This window comes from Anolis carolinensis, chromosome 1 (assembly GCF_035594765.1).
Source record: "Anolis carolinensis isolate JA03-04 chromosome 1, rAnoCar3.1.pri, whole genome shotgun sequence".
Classification (NCBI taxonomy): domain Eukaryota; kingdom Metazoa; phylum Chordata; class Lepidosauria; order Squamata; family Dactyloidae; genus Anolis; species Anolis carolinensis.
In genome coordinates, this window is record NC_085841.1 from 23318168 (window position 1) to 23339070 (window position 20903).

The 20903-nt window shown below is 42.4% G+C and overlaps 1 long non-coding RNA gene across 1 annotated transcript; it reads left to right on the forward strand.

Annotated features, from left to right (window-relative positions):
- Positions 1 to 18947, forward strand: LOC107982444 (uncharacterized). Its single transcript, XR_001729987.2, has 2 exons — positions 1 to 92; positions 12175 to 18947. It is a non-coding gene; the product is annotated as an uncharacterized LOC107982444 (long non-coding RNA).
- Positions 18948 to 20903: the final 1956 nt, after the last annotated feature.

Genomic DNA, 20903 nt, shown 5'->3' on the forward strand with positions numbered 1-20903 from the left:
CACTCCCATCAGTTCCAGCTAGCATTGTCGGATTATGGGATTTGCAGTGCATCAAAACCTGGACCACAATTTGTCCATCCCTACTGTATAAGGTAACTCAATACTATTAATCTCCCATATGGAGAGACTTCAGTATGGTTGGGCTAAAACCTCAATGTCAATTCACCACAAGGGTGTGATTTACTAGGGCCAGCTGGATGTGGAGATTGTCATTATATTACAAGACCAAAATACCCATTATACTCATAATGCTCCCCATACAAGTAGGCTGAAAGCTCCTACCTTTTTTCAGAAGAAAAAGAAACCACAGGGTCTCAATCTGAATCAGATATCCGCATCAATTTCTTGTTCTACTACTTCTTGCCCCAGGATTGTTTGGTCAAATCTATTAAAGGGATGTACTGTAAGCTCATCCGTGTTAGACTTTGTAGAACTATCCTTCTGTGCTCATTGACAAGTGTATTAGAAGTGCCACATGACCCCATACGTTGAGGTAAAATGATGACCTAACATAACTGTTCCAATGAGAATTGGAAGGAAGATTCAAATTCCTCATGACCCTTCAGCCATCCTGACAGAGCCCTTCTGAACACATACAGGTATATTGTCTTTCGCCATTATAATTACATTCCAGCAAGCATTTTCCAGCTAGTTAAAGTTCTATTTTAGGAGTCATAACAACTGGTTTGCTAAGGTTTAGTCACATAATATCCTTCTGAGAATTTAACAACTCTTTGCTGTTGATGTTTTGTGCCTTCAAGTCATCTACAACTTGTAGCAACCGTAAGGCGAATTTATCACAAGGTTTTCTGAGGATGAGAGTGTGACTTGTCCAAGGTCACCAAGCAGATTTCTGAGCAGTCAATTGAATCCTGGTCACCAGTTATAGAATCATAGAATAATAGAGTTGGAAAAGACCACATGGACAATCTAGTCCAACCCCTTGTCATGCAGGAAAAGCACAATCAAATCACACCCGGCAGATGGCCATCCAGCCTTTTTTAAAAAAGCCTTCAAGGAAGGAGATTCCACCACACTCCAAGGCAGAGAATTCCACTATTGAATAGCTCTCACTGTCAGGATGTTCTTCCTAATGTTGAGGTGGAACATTAGTTTGAGTCATTAGTTTGAGTGTAATGCTCAAACTATTACACAAAACTTCCTCTTTTTTCCTATAAACACATTATGGAGGCACTCTACTTGTACCTGTAGTAACAGCTAGCTCTTTGAAGAACTGTAATTCATTAAGAAATCTGACTGCATGCCCTTTTAGTATCACTATTTTTCACTGAAGAGAAAATAACCAGTTGGTTGTCCTGCTAGATCAGTTTCACATCTGGCTGAAAAGAGGAACAAGGTGGAATGACTCTCTTCTTGGATAGATAATTAAGGTCCAGAAATTTGTAGCCCTTCAGATGTTGTATGTCTGTTGAAATACATGCCTACTCTTCAAAATGTACCACTACACCATGACTGTGATTCAAACTATCTGTTGTTCTTCTGAGTAAGAGAGGAGAGCTTATTCACCGCAGCATCCAAATCATCCAAATGTTGACCTTGTCACAGATTTAACTGCTCTTCATATAATGAAGGTTATGATGAACAAGCTCATGGTTCTTCACATCCAGATTGCCCCACTATTATGCTATATATGGAAAATAGCTGGAAGGGCCATCCCAAAACTATCACAATACAAGGAGTCCAGTGCATCAGTGTGTCAAGCCTAGTCATCTGTCTTATTTATTAAGGCAAAGCAAAGTTTGGAAAAGATACATTCCACTCGGGTTGCAGAAGGCCCAATCTATTTTTCATCAGTAGCTTCTTGAATTTTGTAATATATGTATTTCACTCACTTGATACAACATGCATTGCCTAGGGGTACTAATGCCATGGATTCCTCTAAGTTAAATGAGGCTAGTAGCAAGGGATTCTATAACCAGCTCATTTAAAGATCTGTTTAGCACTTTTTCTGAGCTCCACATAGTTCTCCAAAGGCAATTAAAGCTGTTCTTTGGGAAAGCTCCCTGTTTCTAGTGCTGGCCATCATAAGTGTACATAGTTAATCAGCTTGCATAGTGCAACCTTGTAAATATTCAGGGGTGATCCAAGCTGTGAATAAAAATAGTCCACTGGGATTTGGACAAGGCCATAAACAATCATTTGTTTTTTAGGGGGTAGAGAGTTGGTCTTTATTTATCCAAGTATCTGTATTGTTCCTGCAAGAACACATGCTTTTTTTTTAATAAAAAGAGAACATTTTAAACACACATGCATTCCTAGCCTAATGTTTCTCCCAATTATGTTTCAATAAGGATCATTTTAGTCATTTGGCAGAACCAAGGGGTGAAGTCTTTCCCCTTGGGCTTCAGGCAGTGCTTCCCTTAGATTACTCCCACATCTAGAAATGACTCCTTGCAGAAACTGAACTTAAAGTGTGTGCTTTTTCCTAACACTTTACCAAAGCTTGGAATTTTGGAAAAATTTCTAACATTTTTCATTTATTGCTAGTGAGTTCAAATTCTATGGAATTATATTAATGTTGGATGGCAGAAAATGTTTAAATGGTCACTTGCCATTGTGTAAAATTGTAATATTATTCCATTAAAATTAGAAACGAAGGGGTTGAAACGAAGGTTCAAGTTCCTGGTCACAAGTGTTATATTTTCACAAAGCATGTTCGAGGGGTTTAGGTTCATTTACTCCTGAGTTCCGAGTGCCTAAGTTCAAATTAAACACAGTGAACGTTAACAAAAGATCTTCCATCAGCTGAAATGCAATCTTTTAACTTTTAATTAGAAACGCAAGCAATCCAGTGGAAATAACTCTCACCACTTAAACTGCTAGCATGAAATAGGAGCTTCATCAAAGGAAGAAAAAAGATATCCAGCTCCTGCTTGATTATCTTCCCCATTTTGTGACACAAACAACAGTACAATATGAAAGCTTCATTATCATCTCATTCAATTTAAACACATCCAGAAAAAAGTGGCGAGGACAGAAACACAATCCTGTGAGCCCTGAATATTTAAATCACTTGATATTTTCAGCCCCAAGAAGAGAAAAATAAGGTGGGACAGATCTGAAATGCTATAAAAGAACACAGGATAGTGTTGTTCTTTGTCACTCCAGAAGGAAGGACTAGAAATATTGCAAAGAAGCAGGTTTTCCCTAAAAGTTTAGGAAAGGCCTCTCAACAGTGATAGTTGTTTGGCAATGAAACTAACTGACCTGAGAGACTATTTGTTCTGCTTCACTAGTAGAGGGATTTATGCAGGGGCTTGGTGCTCAGAGATGATGTATTTGCAAATGTGTCTTTCAGTAATAGAGATGACATAAGCAGATGCTTGACAGAAATTCCAAATGTTGCCCATTTTTGAATATTTGGTATATATACTAGCAGACTGCTAGTGCCCTTGTAGTGGGTTTGTTGCTAGCCTTATAGGACTAAGCACTGCAGAACTCATAACTGGGTAAAAAGAATACATTTATTCAGAAATATATAAGAAAATGAGTCCTAAAGCAGTTGCATCACTAGGGGTATGTGATCTGGACTGGGTGACACCAAAATGATTGTGTATTATTATTATTATTATTATTATTAAACTTTATTTGTACCCCGCTAGCATCTCCCGAAGGACTCGATGCGGCTTACAAAGGCCAAGGCCTCAACACACAATGTAGCAATACAAACAAAAGGCAAATTAAAACAATTAAAACAGTATAAACCACAAGCAATAACAATACGCTAGAACACAATAAAACTGGGCCGGGCCAGAGTAATGGGTACAAGATTAAAAGTGCTGATGTGACAGGTGATATATAAGGCTTATAGGGCAAGTGCAGAGTGCGATATGCGATCTTAGTTCTAATAAAATGCTTATGGGACTTGGCATTGGAGATTTCCTATTAATCTGGGAAGGCACATTGGAACAGCCAGGTCTTCAAATTCTTTCTGAAGACTGCCAATGTAGGGGCCTGTCTGAGATCCTTGGGGAGGGTGTTCCAGAGCCGAGGGGCCACCACAGAGAAGGCCCTGTCTCGTGTTCCCACCAACCACGCTTGCGACGCAGGCGGGATCATGTGTATATATTTTTGTCTCATTATTACTCAATTATATTGATGCTTTGAATCATATAATTGTGTCTGCACGTACTACAAGCATGTGCTTTTTGGTATTGCTTTTAAAAAAATAATAGGTCAAATTTTCTGGTATTTTAGCTAGGGTATTGTGGCATGGTGTGGAGCAGGGGGTCCATGGGGTGATACCATGAGTTACTACACTGAGCTTAGTGATGCTGTTGTACTAAAGTTAGTAAAAGAAGCTACTGAAGCTGGCATCCATGCATACTAGCATTTTGGTAGCCACAATTAAGTAGAACACCTCTCTAAATAATGAAGAAAAAGAGAACAGAAGTAGAAAACCAGAGCACAGCAACCTATAGATCAGTGGTTCCCAACCTGTGGTCCGTGGGCTACTAGGAGGAATTGCCGTCAACGAATTTCCAGGGAGAAGCGCAACAGGGTTTTTGCGACCCTGGAGAAGGATAGGTGTGGTAGCCTCCATGGTAGCCCCTCCCGGCTGAAGGTCCTGCTGTTTAATGCCAGATCCGTCAAAGGTAAATCATCTATTATCCAGAATCTAATCATGGATGAACATGCAGATCTAGCCTGCATCACCGAAACCTGGTTGGATGATCTGGGTGGGGTTAGTCTTACCCAGCTTTGTCCTCCGGGTTTCGGGGTGCATCAGCAGGCCAGGCCAGGAGGGCGGGGAGGTGGGGTTGCGGTGGTCTTTAGGCAGTCCATCGCCCTGGTCAGATGCATCGCTTTGCAATCGGTTGGGTTTGAGTGTCTCCACTTGAAGGTGGGTACCCGGGACAGTTTGGGGATTCTGCTGGTGTACCGTCCACCCCGCGACACAGCAGTCTCCCTGCCTGAGCTAGCAGAGGTGGTTTCTAGCGTGGTGTTGGGTTCCCAGCGCCTGTTGGTGCTGGGCGACTTCAACATTCACGCTGAGACCACCTTGACAGGTGCAGCTCAGGAATTCATGGCCGCCATGACGACCATGGGTCCGTCCCAAATAATATCAGGTCCCACTCATCAAGCTGGACATACACTCGACCTGGTTTTTGTTGCGGGCGACGGTTTGGTCGGAGTGGAAGAGCAAATTATTCTTCCATTGTCATGGTCCGACCACTATCTGATCAGTTTAAGACTAACCGTCTCTTCCAACCTCCGCAGGGGTGGTGGGCCAATTAAGATGGTCCGCCCCAGGAGACTTATGGATCCTGAGAGATTCCTGAGGTCTCTTGGGGATCTGTCTACCATGGAAGCTGATGATCCTGTCGATGCCCTGGTCACTCGTTATAATGGCGAGTTGTCCAGGGCAATAGACACGATCGCTCCTGAGCATCCCCTCTCGCTGCGTGGAGTTGCCCCAGCTCCCTGGTTTACTAGGGAGCTGGCGGAGATGAAACGTGCAAGAAGGAGACTAGAGTGCCGCTGGCGGACAACTCGTGACGTATCTGACCGAGCACGGTCTAGAGCCGCTATTAGGGCCTATTCCGCAGCGTTGCAGGCAGCCAGGAAAGTTTTCTCGACTGCCTGCATCACGTCTGCAACAAATAGATCTTCAGAGTTGTTTCGAGTTGTTGGGGAGCTCCTCTACCCTCCTCAGGTCGGGGGAGCACCCGACGTCTCGTCAACTCGGTGTAGCGAGTTCGCTCACCATTTTGCAGACAAAGTCGCTCAGATTCGTTCCGACTTAGACGCCGGCCTTGATGCATTGCCAGGTGAGGTAACCGAGGCATCTGTCTGTTCGATCTTGTGGGATTCATTTCAGCTTGTGCAGCCTGATGATGTGGACAAGATTCTTGGAGCGGTGAGGGCGACCACCTGTGCCCTTGACCCTTGCCCATCTTGGCTCTTAAAACAAGCCAGTGGGGGGCTAGTTGATTGGTTTGTGAGAATAATCAATGCCTCTTTGGAGCAGGGCATATTTCCATCTGGCCTAAAACAAGCTGTGGTGAGGCCTGTTTTGAAGAAAGCCTCCTTGGATCCGGCTAATCTCAGTAACTACAGACCAATCTCTAACCTTCCATTCTTGGGCAAGGTCTTGGAGCGGGTGGTTGCTTCCCAGCTCCAGGGATTCTTGGAAGATACGGATTTTCTGGACCAATCGCAGTCTGGTTTCAGACCTGGCTACAGTACCGAGACGGCTTTGGTCGCCTTGGTGGATGACCTCCGCAGAGAGCTGGACAGGGGGAGTGTGACCCTACTGGTTCTCTTGGACATCTCAGCGGCTTTCGATACCATCGACCATGGTATCCTTCTGGGACGGCTCTCTGGGATGGGCCTTGGGGGCACTGCATTGCAGTGGCTCCAGTCCTTCCTAGAGGGCCGTTCCCAGTTGGTGAAGCTGGGGGACACCTGCTCGGACCCCTGGCCATTGACCTGTGGGGTCCCGCAAGGTTCCATTTTGTCCCCCATGCTTTTTAATATCTACATGAAACCGCTGGGTGAGGTCATCCGGAGTTTTGGAGTGCGGTGCCATCTCTACGCAGATGACACCCAACTCTACTACTCCTTTCCACCTAATTCCAAGGAAGCCCCTTGGATACTGGACCAGTGTCTGGCCGCTGTATTGGCCTGGATGAGGGCGAACAAGCTGAAGCTCAATCCTGACAAGACAGAGGTCCTCCAGGTCAGTCGTACGTCTGATCGGGATATTGGGTGGCAACCTGTGCTTGACGGGGTCGCACTCCCCCTGAAGGCGCAGGTCCGCAGCTTGGGGGTCCTCCTGGACTCTGCGCTGACACTTGAGGCCCAGGTGTCGGCCGTGGCTGGGAGGGCCTTTGCACAACTAAAACTTGTGCACCAGCTGCGACCATACCTCAAGAAGTCAGATCTGACCATGGTGGTCCATGCCTTAGTTACCTCTAGACTGGATTACTGCAGTGCGCTCTACGTGGGGCTGCCTTTGAAGACGGCTCGGAAACTACAACTAGTACAACGATCGGCAGCCAGGTTTCTAACTGGGGCAGATTATAGGGCGCGCTCAACGCTGCTGTTTAAAGAGCTCCACTGGCTGCCATTTATTTTCCGAGCCCAATTCAAGGTGCAGGTTATCACCTACAAAGCCCTTAACGGTTTGGGACCCACCTACCTTCGAGACCGCATTTTCCCCTATGAACCCGCACGACCTCTTCGCTAATCGGGGGAGGCCCTCCTCTCACTTCCACCAACTTCGCAATTGCGATTGGTGGGGATGAGGGAGAGGGCCTTCTCCGCCGTGGCCCCCCGGCTGTGGAACTCGCTCCCCAGGGAGATTAGGCAGGCCCTACCCTACTTTCTTTCAGGAAGAGCCTGAAAACTTGGCTATTCCAGAAGGCCTTCATTGACTGATCCTTGTGGGATCATGTTATTTACCTATTAAGCAGTAGACCCTCTGGATTGTTTTTAGGATTCATTCAGCACTTTAAGTATTACACCTGCTGTATAATTATCCCTCCCTGATAACTTGATATTGCTTTGCACCTTGGCCTGGATCTTTTGACCCAGATCGGGATTTTAATATTATTGTGTATATTGACTTTTATGACTGTTTTTAATCATGTTGAAGTTTTACTGCTCGGTTTAATGTTTTATCTGATTTGTGCTGTCATGTCTGGGCATGGCCCCATGTAAGCCGCCCCGAGTCCCTCCGGGGAGATGGGGCGGGATATAAGAATAAAATAATAATAATAATAATAATAATAATAATAATTATTATTATTATTATTATTATTATTATTATAGTGGTCCGCAAGAACTAGAATATGGTCCACAGCCTCACAGTTACTACTACGGATAATAAAAGCCAAACCAAAATATATTTTTTTCTTGGTGTCTTCATTTTTAGGCCTGTTCCTGGGGTTATTTGGGGTGCTGATTCAGAACATTGCATTGGATAGACCACATTAGCTCTAAATGATTAAATATGGTTTTCTGTGGGCGAGCAGATGGCGACTACTAGATGGCATATATTCTGTATCACAAACTAGAGCTGATGTGGTCTATCCAAAGCAAATAACCAAACCGAATTTAAAATTGACCAAAAACTGATTTGTAACCCTTTTTGTACTAATGTTGCAGAGTGGTCTCTGGTCAAAGTGGTTCCTAGTCAAGGGGTCCCTGGTCAAAAGAAGGTTGGGAACCACTGCTATAGATCAAATTGATGGCTATTTGGAAAAGTCAAGAGGGGATGAATGTTTTTTTTTTCCTTCTGTCCCCTCCTCACCAATTCAGATTATTTGTAATGGTGCTTTATCTTCCAGTAATTCCCAACTGTAGTTCTATTGGTTAGTCCCAACTAGAGGAGACCATTCAAGTCAACGCATAGGTATGTCTTTTTGATTCAGTGGCTTGGGTAGGATTCAGGTCTTTATGATGGGACAATGTGAGGGATGAAGGAGGGCGGGCCATCAAATACCTGAGGCTCCAGGAAAAACACCACCATTTCTCTTTTGAATAAATTATGGCAATGATCTATTGTAACTCCAGCACTAGAAACTAACACTGGTCTTCTAATAAGAGGCTAGTATTTGGCAACCTTTTTGCAACAGCATGCAGATAGCACCTGCATGTACAACATTGGTTGAACAACAGCATGCCTTGTATCCTGTGTACTATAAAACAGCTGATTAAAAAAAGGGTTTACGGGAGTATAATTATTATTTTACAAATGTATTTTATATAGAATCATAGAATCATAGAATAGTAGAGTTGGAAGAGACCTCATGGGCCATCCAGTCCAACCCCCTGCCAAGAAGCAGGAAATCGCATTCAAAGCACCCCCGACAGATGGCCATCCAGCCTCTGCTTAAAAGCCTCCAAGGAAGGAGCCTCCACCACAGCCCGGGGGAGAGAGTTCCACTGTCGAACAGCCCTCACAGTGAGGAAGTTCTTCCTGATGTTCAGGTGGAATCTCCTTTCCTGTAGTTTGAAGCCATTGTTCCGTGTCCTAGTCTGCAGGGCAGCAGAAAACAAGCTTGCTCCCTCCTCCCTATGACTTCCCTTCACGTATTTGTACATGGCTATCATGTCTCCTCTCAGCCTTCTCTTCTGCAGGCTAAACATGCCAAGCTCCTTAAGCCGCTCCTCATAGGGCTTGTTCTCCAGACCCTTAATCATTTTAGTCGCCCTCCTCTGGACGCTTTCCAGCTTGTCAACATCTCCCTTCAACTGTGGTGCCCAAAATTGGACACAGTATTCCAGTTGTGGTCTGACCAAGGCAGAATAGAGGGGGAGCAGGACTTCCCTGGATCTAGACGCTATTCCCCTATTGATGCAGGCCAGAATCCCGTTGGCTTTTTTAGCTGCTGCATCACATTGTTGGCTCATGTTTAACTTGTTGTCCACGAGGACTCCAAGGTCTTTTTCGCACACACTGCTGTCAAGCCAGGCGTCCCCCATTCTGTATCTTTGATTTCCATTTTTTCTGCCGAAATGAAGTATCTTGCATTTGTCCCTGTTGAACTTCATTTTGTTAGTTTCGGCCCATCTCTCTAGTCTGTCAAGATCATTTTGAATTCTGCTCCTGTCTTCTGGAGTGTTAGCTATCCCTCCCAGTTTTGTGTCGTCTGCAAACTTGATGATCGTGCCTTCTAACCCTTCGTCTAAGTCGTTAATAAAGATGTTGAACAGAACCGGGCCCAGGACGGAGCCCTGCGGCACTCCACTTGTCACTTCTTTCCATGATGAAGATGACGCATTGGTGAGCACCCTTTGGGTTCGTTCGCTTAGCCAATTGCAGATCCACCTAACCGTAGTTTTGTCTAGCCCACATTTTACTAGTTTATTTGCCAGAAGGTCGTGGGGGACTTTGTCGAAGGCCTTACTGAAATCCAGGTAGGCTACATCCACAGCATTCCCTGTATCGACCCAACTCGTAACTCTATCGAAAAAAGAGATCAGATTAGTCTGGCATGACTTGTTTTTGGTAAATCCGTGTTGACTATTAGCAATGACCGCATTTGTTTCTAAGTGTTCGCAGACCACTTCCTTGATGATCTTTTCCAGAATCTTGCCTGGTATCGATGTGAGGCTGACCGGACGGTAATTGTTTGGGTCGTTCTTTTTTCCCTTCTTGAAGATAGGGACCACATTCGCCCTCCTCCAATCTGCTGGGACTTCTCCCGTTCTCCAAGAACTCTCGAAGATAATTGCTAGTGGTTCTGAAATAACTTCCGCTAATTCCTTCAATACTCTTGGATGTAGCTGATCTGGCCCTGGGGACTTGAATTCGTTTAGAGAGGCCAGGTGTTCCTGGACAACTTGTTTCCCTATTTGGGGTTGGAGTTCCCCCAATCCTTCGCCCATTACATGTTGCTGAGGTTGAAGATGGCTTTCTTTTTGTGAGAAGACCGAGGCAAAGAAGGCATTGAGCAGTTCTGCCTTTTCCCTGTCCCCTGTCGCCATCACCCCATCTTCTCCTTGCAGAGGCCCTATCGCCTCCTTTTTCTTCCTTTTTCTACCAACGTAAGCAAAAAAGCCTTTTTTGTTGTTTTTTATGTCCCTGGCAAGCCTGAGCTCATTTTGTGCTTTAGCCTTGCGAACCTTTCCCCTACAGGTGTTGGCTATACGTTTGAATTCTTCTTTGGTGATTTCTCCCCTTTTCCACTTCTTGTGCATGTCACTTTTGAGCTTTAGCTCAGTTAGAAGTTCTTTGGACATCCATTCTGGCTTCTTTGCACTTGTCTTATTTTTCTTCTTTGTTGGCACTGTTTGCATTTGCGCCTTGAGTATTTCACTTTTGAAAAACTCCCATCCATCCTTAACTCCCTTGTTTTTTAATATTGGTGTCCATGGAATGCCGCTCAGTAATTCCTTCATTTTTTGGAAGTCAGCTCTCTTAAAGTCGAGAATGCGACTTTATACAACTGATAGTGGTTAAGAAGGCTTGGGAAATTCCTTTTTCATTTTCCTTAAGCTATTATTGTTCAATCTGATAATTCAGTTTTCTTGTAAGCATAACAAGAAGAGGGATAGAACTAGGTGTAGTGATTTCTGCATTGGATTATAACTGGAGACCAGGGTTCGATCCTTTCTTTGGACATGGAAATCCATTGGGTGACCTTGGATGGGTTACACATTCTCAGACCCAGAAAAGCCTGTGATAGATTCATCTTAGGGTTACCATAAGTCAGAAATGAACTGAAGATCAACAATAACAGAGGAAAGAGGATAAGAATGTAACTATAGTCATTCCTCCACTTTAATGTATGTTATGGGCATAGCTATCCCACAAATGTGGAAAAGCTATGAATATCTCTGAGGGTGGGAATGGCATTCTACCACTGTGATCCCAGAGGAAAGAGAAGGAAGAGCTGGCCCTTACCCTGCTGCACGAAGAGAGAAGAGTCTTGGGATCCTCTTCTGCTCTCTGTGTGGTTCCAAAGGTGGATCACACAGACTTTCTTCTGTTGTGTAGCTGGTCAGCTGGGTTGCCAAGTAGGGGAAATATCACTCCCTGGATTTTCATACTGCTGTTTATCTATTGATTCAAACTGTACTGAGATGCCCAAGAGCAAGACTATAGGTGTGTATTTGCCATGCATGTGATATATGTATGAGAGAGTTCACACACAACAATATATCCATAGGTATGTATGAACGTATGCAATTTTTATGGGCCCAACAAGTTACATGTGAATTCTGAAGTAATCCTCAGCATTTAGCTGGAAGGATCAAATAGTACATGATTGAAAATGCCTTTGTCTGGGAACCTGGAGATATGGTGCCACTCTGCTCGTATAATACAAATCCCTAACCATTTGCAAGAACACTTTGGATAACATCTCTAAATGTAGCAGTTAATATCTCAGTCAGCAGGTGACACTCTACAACCATAGAAAGAAAGAAGCACAGAGCAAAGCGTGGGAATGAGAGGCGATATGTTTTAAGTCTAATTTGCACATGGAGCAAAATGAAGTGGTAAAGAACCTGAGGCACCAAAGTGGAGGTAACCATTATAGAAAACATGATATAAAAGGTTAACAAAAGAAAATAGATTGGGATGTTATATATTCAGTGCTCATTGAAAAATTCAAAAACAGAGGACGTAAATGGAGATACAGCTGCAGTTCCCCTGAAAAGTAGACAATTACCTTTTGTATAAATATTTCCAATAAACAGGACCAATCTGAATAATTCCTGGGTGGGATATCACCAAGAACCAACATGGGATTTGCAGGTAGGACTACTATTTCTTTCTTTTTTTATCGCATCAGAAGCAAATTGAGCAAGTTGCTTCTGGTGTGAGATAATCGGCGTCTACAGAGATGTTGCTCAGGGGATGCCCGGATGTGTTAACCTCTTATGGGAGGTTTCTTTCATGTCCCCGCAAGGGAAGCTGGGGCTGACAGATGAGAGGTCACCTGTCTCAAATTCGAACCACTGGCCTTCAGATCAGCCGGCACAAGGGTTTAACCCATTGCGCCACCATGGCTCCATATTTTATTTCTTGTTATAAAATACCATGTGTGTTCCCTTCAGTTCATTAAATTAAATTAAAAGTTGGAGCAAAAGGTAACGCAGGCCCCTTTTACACTACTATATAATTTCATTACTAATTTCAATCCTGCAGTGTGCCTACTGTATCTACTGGGTTTTAGTTCCAGGATCCACCACGAATATAAAAAAATACACGGACAATCATGCTCCATGTTATTAAATGGTGGTAGTTTTCAGAATGAAACCGTGACATTTTCCCACATAGTTTGGGCTCCTTGTGACCTGCATGAATTGCTGCAAAGAGATTCAGCTCAATACATTTGATCTCATGTGATTTTCCCCCTTTTTGTGTAATGGCCAAAAGGGCTTTTTACAACCATGAACTAAACTGCTTTATACCCAAAAGGGCTTTTGATCCAAATGTTCTCAAATGCTCCAAACTCTTAATAAGCTGAACTCCATATAATCGCCTGGGAATGTGTAACCGTGATAACTATCTCTAAATAAGAAAAGATGTGAGCAGTGACACTGATGGCTTTGCCTCAAGATTGGAATGAAAACTATCATGAGAAGACCACATGATTCTCACTCCTCCTGTGCTTTCACAAATATAAACGTTCTTATGATACCTACCTAATGAATATACGTGAAGTACATATAATCTAATTTATCTTGCCTTTGTCTTCTTGACTTGCTGCCCATCAAATGCATGATACTGCTTCACAAGAAGTAGCCATTAGAGATATACAGTTGGTCTTCCACGTTTGTGGGACCTAACTTTTGTTGATTTGATTATTCTCGGATTTGATTAAAATTGAAATTGTAGATGCAAGTTGACCATAGAGTCATGTTGGAGGATCATTCTAGAGATTTGTTGAGAGATGTTCTCTTAAATTTAAAAAAGTGGTTTTTTAATTCATGGTTTTTCCATCTTCATGGTGGCCCTGCATCACTAACCTCGGTGAACATGGAGAGCTGACAGGATATTTATATGGCCTTTACTTTTCTGTGATACCACATGTAAAAATACTTACTAGATTATCTGAGCTAGCTGTTGCATGATGCACTTTCTTTCCTATATTTGCTTATGAAGCAAGAGATATACATTTTCCTTTAGTCAGGGATGGGCAAAGTGAGCCCCTCCAGATAACAACAACAACAACAACTACAACTTTATTCTTGTATCCCGCCCCATCTCCCCGAAGGGACTCGGAGCGGCTCACATGGGGACCAAGCCTAAAATACAACACAATATACAACAATGAAGTAATTTAAAACATATAAAATAAGAGGCATATAAAATACAGTAAAAACATACAATAACCCATAGCCTTCTAGGCGCAGTAAGCATAATCAGGATTGGTGGTAAGGCAGTAAAATTAATTATGTGTAATATTTTGCAATCTCTGAACTGGGCCAGAATAAAGTGCAATAGCTGGGTATAGGTGGAAGTGAAAGGACACAGTCAATTTGTGCCCAATCAGTCAAACGCACATCGAAATAGTCAGGTTTTCAGCTCTTTCCAGAATGTGGCCAAAGTGGGGGGCTAATCTAATTTCCCTTAAGAGCGAGTTCCAGAGCCAGGGGCTACCGCCAAGAAGACCCTCTCCCTCGTCCCCACCAACCGTGTTTGAGACGGTGGCAGGAACGAGAGGAGGGCCTTCCCCGCAGATCTCAGGGATCGTGTAGGTTTGTAGTAGGAAATGCGATCCCAAAGATAAGCTGGACCCAAACTGTTTAGGGCTTTATAGGTGATAACCAGCAGCTTGAATTGAGACCGAAAACTAATGGTAGTGGCTGCTTCTTCTTTGTCTTGTTCCTCCTCCTCCCTTTCCTTCCTGCTCCCCTTCCTCCTCTTCCTCCACCTGCGCCTCCTCTTTTTCTGTGTGTACTACAGATTTCCTCAACCCCTTCCACACATCTGAATAAAATCCCACATTATCTGCTTTGGACTGGAATATATGGCAGTGTGGACTCCGATAATCCTGTTCACAGCTGATACCGTGATATTTTCTGCCTTGATATTCTGGGATATATGGCTGTGTGGAAGGGCCCCTAGTCAGGACAGCCAGTGCTGAGTCTTGCTAGAAGATGCAGTATAACAACATATAGACCAGTGCACTTTGCTTATCCATACTTTAATTCAAGTGTGGAACACTTTGCTTCACCTAGACAGTGGCCCCTTCTACACAGCTGTATAAAATCCAGATTATCTGCTTTGAACTGGATTATCTGGCAGTGTTGACGCAGATAATCCAGATCAAAGCAGATAATGTGGATTATCTGCCTTAATATTCTGGATTATATGGCAGTGTAAAAGGGCCCTCAGTCTAATTCAGTTTCAGAGAAGTTATTGGGTCCATATTCTGACAAAGGCGAGACCAGAAACAAAAGGACGAGACTAAAACTACAGCCTATTTTAGCTCAACACTCTTTCTTTCCGGGTTGTTGTGTGTTTTCTGGGCTGTATGGCCATGTTCCAGAAGTATTCTCTCCTGACATTTCGCCCACATCTCTGGCAGGCATCCTCAGAGGTTGTGTACCTCACAATGACATTTTGCCTCATTGTGAATGAGTTTCTTAGCACCAATTCTACATAGTTCAGTATATACAATCTATATATATAAAAGGATAAAAAAAATTCGGCCTAGAACAAAACAACAAAACTACACATCCCAGAAACACTAAACTTGGCAACACAACCCCTCATCCATGCCTCTACGTTCATACAACAAAAAGAAAAGAAAAATAAAGTCCTAATTAGAGGGAGAGCAATAATTGTTTTTTTTTAATCAAATTGCTGCCAGTTACAAGGCTAAACTCTGCCCACTTGGTCTCCTAGCAACCTACTCAGCCCAGGGGACAGGCACAGTTAGGCCTCAGGCCTCTTCCACACTTCCTATAAGATACAGATTATCTGATTTTAACTGGATTATATAGCAGTGTAGACTCAAGGCCCTTCCACACAGCTATATTACCCATTTATAATCTTATATTATCTGCTTTGAACTGGATTATCTTGAGTCCACACTGCCAGATAATTCACTTCAGTGTGCATTTTATACAGCTGTGTAGAAGGGGCCTCATATAATCCAGTTCTAAGCAGATAATATAAGATTATAAATATATAGTAGAGTCTCACTTATCCAACATAAACAGGCCGGCAGAACGTTGGATAAGTGAATATGTTGGATAATAAGAAGGGATTCAGGAAAAGCCGATTAAACATTAAATTAGGTAATGATTATACGAATTAAGCACCAAACATACACCAAAGCACAAGCACCAAATACAACAAATTTGACAGAAAAAGTAGTTCAATCCTCAGTAATACTATGTTGTAATTACTGTATTTACAAATTTAGCACCAAAATATCACAATGAATTTAAAACATTGACTACAAAAACATTGACTACTAAAAGGCAGACTGCGTTGGATAATCCAGAACACAGGATAAGCAAATGTTGGATAAGTGAGATTCTACTGTAATATGAAATAATTACTGTGGTAATCCAGTCCAACCAATTCTGCCATGGAGGACACAATCCAAGCACGCCCAACAGATGGCCACCCAGCCTCTCAATAATAATAATAATAATAATAATAATAATAATAATAATAATAAGAAGAAGAAGAAGAAGAAGAAGAAGAAGAAGAAGAAGAATATCATACAATCATAAGGTTAGGGGACACCCCTAAGGATCATCCAATTCAACTTCCTTCTACTATGCAGGATGACACAAACCAAGCACTCCTGACAGATGGCCATCCAAGATCTGCACAGTAATAATACAAATCGAATCATAGAATCAGACAGTTAGGAGACACCCCTAAAGGCCATCCAGTCCAACCCAATTCTGCCATGCAGGACACAATGCAAGCACTCTCAACAGATGGCCACCCAGCCTCTCAATACTACTACTACTACTACTACTACTACTACTACTAATAATAATAATAATAACAACAACAACAACAACAACATCATCATACAGTCCTAAGGTTTGGAGTGACCCCTAAGGATCATCCAGATCAACTTCCTTCTACTATGCAGGAGGACACAATCCAAGCACTCCTGACAGATGGCCATCCATCCTCTACATATTAATGATGATGAACATGATGATGATGATGATGATGATGATGATGATGATGATGATGATGATGATGATGATGATGATGATAATAATAATAATAGAAGCATAGAATCCAAGAGTTTGGAGAGACCCCTAAGGGCCATCCAGCCCAACCCTTTCTACTATGCAGCAGGACACAATCCAAGCATTCACAACACATGGACAACATATAAATACTATACAATATTACACAGGGACATAGACCCCCTCTACCCTCACCACTTTCACAGTACACAAACAACCAAATGCATACTAAACATAAAGACAAACATACAACAGACATTCAGTACCACCACTACCTGAACAAGTTCTCACCAACACCACCAGACAATGCCATAGCAACTCGTGGCTGGGCACAGCTAGTTGTTTTATATTATTTTAAAATTATAAATTTTAATTAAAAATTTTCTGTGTGTACATATAGGTAAGAAAAAAAAGTGAAAGTGGCAGATACTATAGTGTAGGGATGGCATAAAGGGGGTTGAAGGGGATGGGAAGGGGGGTTATAGCTTGAGTCTTGGGGTGGGAAGGGAAGGATAGGGAAGGAAGGGAAAATTGAGGGGGGGGGGAGAGAAAGTTATTGTCTTCGTCTTCCTCTTCATTATCAATTCCTTCTCCAGTCACTTATTCTTTCCACAGTATGCTTCTCCTTTCCTCTCTTTGTTGTTGCTGTTTATTCGTTCAGTCACTTCTGACTTTTCGTGACCTCATGGACCAGTCCACGCCAGAACTCCCTGTTAGCCGTTGCCACCCCCAGTTTCTTCAAGGTCAAGCCAGTCACTTCAAGGATACCCTTGGTCGGCCCCTCTTCCTTTTTCCTTCCATTTTCCCCAGCATAATTCTCTTCTCTAAGTTTTCTTGTCTTCTCATTATATGGCCAAAGTACTTCATCTTTTCCTCTAATATCCTTTCCTCCAGTGAGCAGCCTGGCATTATTTCCTGGAGTATGGACTGGTTGGATCTTCTTGCAGTCCAAGGCTATCTCAAAATTTTCCTCCAACACCACAGTTCAAAAGCATCTATCTTCCTTCACTCAGCCTTCCTTATGGTCCAGCTCTCTCTTTATTGGGGCTATTTTCCTTATAGTTTTCTGCTTGAGTTATATTATTGTCATCTTTTTTCTGTATTCATATAATCTTTAAACAGTTGCCAGTCAGTTGTCTTTTAGGGGTTTTCTGGTATTTTCAACATCAATTGGGTCAATTTGTCCATGTCCATGATTTCCGTAATTTTGATTAACCATTGTTCTTTTGTTGGTAATTCTTTTGTTCTCCAATTTCTAGCATATACAATTCTTGCTGCTGTTGTTAGGTAACTAAAAAGGATTTCCGTGTTTGCATCTATGTCAATGTCTGTATTTGTTAGTCCAAGTAAGAAATACTCTGGTTTCATTTGTATCTTGAGTTTAAGAATCTTTTGGGATAGTTCCTGGATCTCCCCCAATAGTTTTTAGCTTTTTCACACATCCACCACATATGATAGAATGTGCCTTTTTTTTTTATTACAGTATTTATATTCCGCCCTTCTCACCCCGAAGGGGACTCAGGGCGGATTACAATGAACACATATATGGCAAACATTCAATGCCAACAGACAAACAACATTCAGTTTTTTAGACAGACACAGAGGCATTTTTTAAACATCTTTCCAGTTTCACGATTCCGGCCACAGGGGGGGCTGTTGCTTCACCGTCCATTGGTGGCTGTTCTTCCTCTTCTTTTCCTTGTGAGCAGTTTTATAGTGTTGTAGATTAGTTAAATTAGCCTCCCGCATAAAGCGTCCCTAAATTTTCCCTACTTGACAGATGCAACTGTCTTTTGGGGCTGCTAGGACAACAGCAAGCTGGGGCTATTTTTTTTTAATAGTCGGAGGCTTAACCCGACCCGGGCTTCGAACTCATGACCTCTCGGTCAGTAGTGATTTATAGCAGCTGGTTATTAGCCAGCTGCGCCACAGCCCGGCCCCTTTCCACATTTCTTTCCACATTGCATTCCACATTTCCAGCACTTGCTGTGCATGTTTTTGTAAAAAGCTTCTAATTTGTGTGGGGTTATATACCATCTGTACAACATTTTATACCAATTCTCTTTTAGGTCCATTGCATAGGTAAATTTTAAATTCTGATACCACATGCATTCCCATTCTTCTAATTTTATTGGAGGACCTTACAGCGACACCAGAGGCACTTGAAGTGGCCAGCTTCTGATCAAAGGAATTTAGCATAATGCTTACTTTTTAACTTTGTTTGTGGTTTTTTTTTAATACATTATAGCTGTATTCTCAATTTGCTTCTGATGCAATAAATAAATAAATTTGTCCATTTATTTATTTATTAGACTTGTATACCGCTACTCCCATTAAAGTTACATAAATGGGGGATTGTTTGAGTGCTGCTTATTATTGATTTGCACGCAAAAATTAACTCTTCTCAAATGTAGTTTAGGAAAAATCACAATTTCATAGCTTTTTTGTTCAGTCAATGAAAGCCTTTATGCATAAAAACTTGAGGTAGCTTGTGACAAATGTTCTTGAGATTTAGTGAAAATGTAAAGGGACAAGTCTCTAAAAGCAGGAACATTATGAGTCGCTGTTGACAGAAATGTAAAGTCAAAAAATTAGACTCACTAACTTTTACAGGATACTCCGGATTGCTTCATTTGCACCTCCAATCTGTTTGGAAGATAGGACTATTACACCAATGCAGACATATATAGTTAAAGGGCATGGTAGACTTGCATAACTTAGGGGTTATGAAGCCAAACCTAGCCTAACCTCTGCTTGAGCCCATCACATGCTCTGAGCTGTAGAAAAGCAATGTAATAAAATATTGCCAATTAATTATTGAATGAAACATTGTCTAGGCTACATTTTCCAATCTGTAGCTTATTTGCAAGAATATCCATCACGGGGGACCTTGTTGAAACCCTTACTAAAATCAAGATATATAACATTCACAGCATTACTTTTATCTATCTAACTTGTAACTATCAAAAGAAGAAATAAGATTAGTCTGGCATGACTTTTTTCCCATGGGAACGCATGTTGATTTTTTCCCCCCCTGCTCACAATATTCCTTTTTATGAGTGTATGGGCTGCCTGTTTAACAATTTGCTCCTAGAATCATTCCTGACATCAGGCTAACTGGGCAATAATGGTTTGGGTCCTCCTTGATGGATTGTCACGTTGTGGTGAGGGGGCTTGCGTGTTCCAATGAACCTGCGGGCATAACCACTGGAGTCATGCACTCCCAGGGAGGGCACAGGGAATGTTCTATACCGAGCACATTCTGAAGACCTCAATGGCAGATCAGGTGGAAGATAACATGGCACATACTACAATGGCTGTGAAGACAGACGGTTGCAACAGGCTGAGAAGCCACTGTTGGCATGTTAACCACACCACTGGTTGGGACCCTCACTCTATGAAGACTGTGTGTTGATTGGCTGTGCACCGACCTCCACACATTAATAAAAACACACGCACAGGCATCTTCCAAGAACTTAGAAGGCCATCATACTCGGACAATGAGGGATCACCTAAGTAGTAAGTTAGTAATGGTTTGGGATCTCTTCTTTTCCTCTTTTTGAAGATGGGGACAAAATATGCTCTCTCCAGTCTACTGGAACTCTCTTTGTTTTCCATGAATTCTCTTCTTCTGGTTCTTTTAATACACTTGGATGTGATTCATCTAGCCCTGGAGTCTTGAAAACACTTAAAGTAGTCAAATCCTGTGCTGCATTTGCCCCTGCTCCGTTTTCCCAAGTTGAAACAAGGCAGAGAAGGTGCCTTTTTGTGGTCTCATTTTCTCTACTTTCATGCATTAGTAATTGCTATATAAAATTAAGAGCAGCAAAGAGTTTATGGCACAATTCATTCAGATGCTAACCGGATCATAAGGGAGGTGGCAGACTGTATGTTGGATTTAAAAGAGGAGCAATATTTTGTGTGACAGCTTTAAAAGAGGATCTAAACTTTCTCTACCATCACATCATCATAGATTTTCTTGGTTTCGATCAATTTGGTCAATAACTTTTACAGTCATTGATTTTAGTGAGAGAGATTCAAATACGTTCTGGCCTGTCCCACTGAAGCTTTAACCAAACCATATCAATAATCAGTTGCCAAACTGCCACCCAAAAAGCACAGGACCAAATTTATAATCCTATTTGCAAACTGAAATGTGGGCCTGATGGGTACTCTAAAGAGTACACGTCCCTAATTTTAAATACATACGCCATGTGTTGAAAGAAGATTGGATTATAGAACCGTTTCAG